Source organism: Sinocyclocheilus grahami, unplaced genomic scaffold, assembly GCF_001515645.1.
Source record: "Sinocyclocheilus grahami isolate Dianchi unplaced genomic scaffold, SAMN03320097.WGS_v1.1 scaffold939.1, whole genome shotgun sequence".
Taxonomy (NCBI): domain Eukaryota; kingdom Metazoa; phylum Chordata; class Actinopteri; order Cypriniformes; family Cyprinidae; genus Sinocyclocheilus; species Sinocyclocheilus grahami.
This window is the reverse complement of record NW_015506118.1, coordinates 155188-157842: the sequence shown is the minus strand read 5'-3', so window position 1 is coordinate 157842 and position 2655 is coordinate 155188.

The window sequence follows — 2655 nt, the reverse complement described above, 5'->3', positions numbered from 1 at the left end:
CTCACACACTCACACTCACACTCTCACACACTCACACTCACACTCTCACACACTCACACACGCACACGCACACACACACACACACTCACACTCTCACACACGCACACTCACTCTCACACTCTCACACACTCACACACACGCGCGCGGCTGTGTGTCTGAAATACAGCAGCAGTTTCTGCTCCAGGCTGTTCGTGTGTGCTCACGAGTTTAATGTGGAACTACCAAATGGTAATAAAATATTATAAACCAAGAATGTTTTTTTTTTTTTTTGGTCTATTTGGTTTATAACTTTAAAAACTGACATTAACTGTCTATGAATAAAATGCCCAAAAAGACGGAGTAATTACATTTCTTAGTTTGTCTCACAGGTAAGAGAATACAAGTCAGAATTGCTAGAAATAATTTCTGAGAAAATTCGAGCATTTTAATGGTATTTTAAAATTAATTTAAAGTTTAAAAAAATGTAACGACTTCAGATTAACTCATTTTCACTCTTATGGATGTGAAAAACATGTTTTAATTTTCATATTCACAGTGATGGTAAATTACAGACAAAAGACAAATTTGGGCTGTTTTTGACCCATACAACCCTTTTTTTCCTGGCCAAAATATATATTGAAATATATGCTAAATATGTGTTATACACATTAAAGCTCAATTCAATATATTGTGTAATTAGAAAATATAAGTTTCAACCTTCATTTAGTATTATATTTTAAAATGTATATATTTCAAAACTTGTAGTTCTCAAAAATATTTAAAAAAAAATTGCAGTACAATATATGGTTTTTAAAACCAAAATCTCTCTCTCTATATATATATATATTTACATGAATATATTTTTATTTAATTGTATTTTTCTATATTTTAATCATATGCTAAGCATGTTATAATCAGTGAAGCTTAATGAAATATATTTTAGAAATTTAATGAAATTAATTAAAATAGGTTATAGACTTACAGAAAAATTTTTTTCAAAACATTGCTAAGAACTTCGTTTGGACAACTTTAAAGATGATTTTCTCAGTATTTTAATATTATTTTCAAATATTGTTCTATCCTAACAAACCATACATCAATGGAGAGCTTATTTATTCAGCTTTCAGAAGATGTATAAATCTCAATTTCGAAAAATTGACCCTTATGACTGGTTTTGAGGTCCAGGGTCACACATGTTAAAAAAAAAAACACTTAACAGTAGTGAGAATTACTGAGAATGAAAAATAAAGGGAATTTTTTGGAATTTGTAATGAAAATAATGTCAATGGATTTGAATTTATGGTGAAATATGAACTTTTTCATGATAGTCACCAATTTAAAAAAAAGTCATAGCAGAAGGTGATTTGTATTAATTTGCTTATACAAGAGCACGTCCAGGTCAAATTTCACCCCAAAAAGACCAAAATAATCATATTTTTTTCATTAAGAAAACTGAAAAAAAAATATTTTAAGAAAAAAAAAATTACATAAGAGTTTGGCGTTAAAATATATATTTTTTTGTAAACATGAAAATGATTTTTAATGCAAAACATCTTAATGGTTCTGAATTTAGGGTGAAATATGGCTGGATATTTTTTTTTATATTTCACCCCAAACTCAGGACCGGCATGTGTTTGCAATGCAACAATTTCAACATTTAATGATAAAAAACCTCGAAATTTTCATTACTGCAACTAAAAATAAAATAAAATACTGCATCACAGTAATGAGAGACATTGAAAATCACGAGAAATAAAAAAAATAATTAAAAAGTAATTAAAGAAAAACATTTATATACTTACAGTAGTGAGAATTTGGCGTTTTTTCTTTTTTGTATTGTCATGAATATAGTCACAATGTGTGAAATCCTAATGATTTTGAATTTAGGGTGAAATACGATCTTGACGTGTTTTTAAATCAGACAGACATAATCTGCATTAATCTGCCTGTATATTAGATGTGTCCCAGTTTATTCAGTCTGTACTCACACATAGATGCACTAAAGACACGTCATTTGCTATGCATTTCTGTCAGATGTTCAGAAGTCTGAAGCGTGTGCTGGAGCCGCTCACAAACACAGAAACACACCGCAGATCTCCAGCTATTCATTTGCACTTGTTTGCATGAATCTGCACTTCTGAACACAAGCTAACAGGATTGAGACGTGGAAGTGAGTGGCGTTTGATTTGAGGACACGCATGAACACGCAAGCATCCGCAGCGTCACGACACAAACGCCCAAACATTCACAAGCTCATGTCAGTCATGCACAGGCTTCCATGTCTCTCCTGCTCACCAGAGCTCTGTTTATTTGATGAACAATACTGCAAAAATTCTGAAATATTATTCTAATTCAAAACAGCTGTTTTCTATGAGAATCTCTGTTAAACTGTAATTTATTTCTGTGATGCACAGCTGTATTTTCAGCATCATTACTCCAGTCTTCAGTGTCACATGATCTTCAGAAATCAGTATAATATGCTGATTTATTATTATCATCAATGTTGAAAACAGTTGTGCTGATGAATATTTTTGTGGAAACAGTGATACATTTTATTTTTCAGGATTCACAGATGATTAGAAAGTTCAAAAGAACAATATTTATTTGAAACAGAAATATTATGTAACATTATAAATGTCTTTACTGTCACTTTTGAGCAATTTAATGCATCCTTTT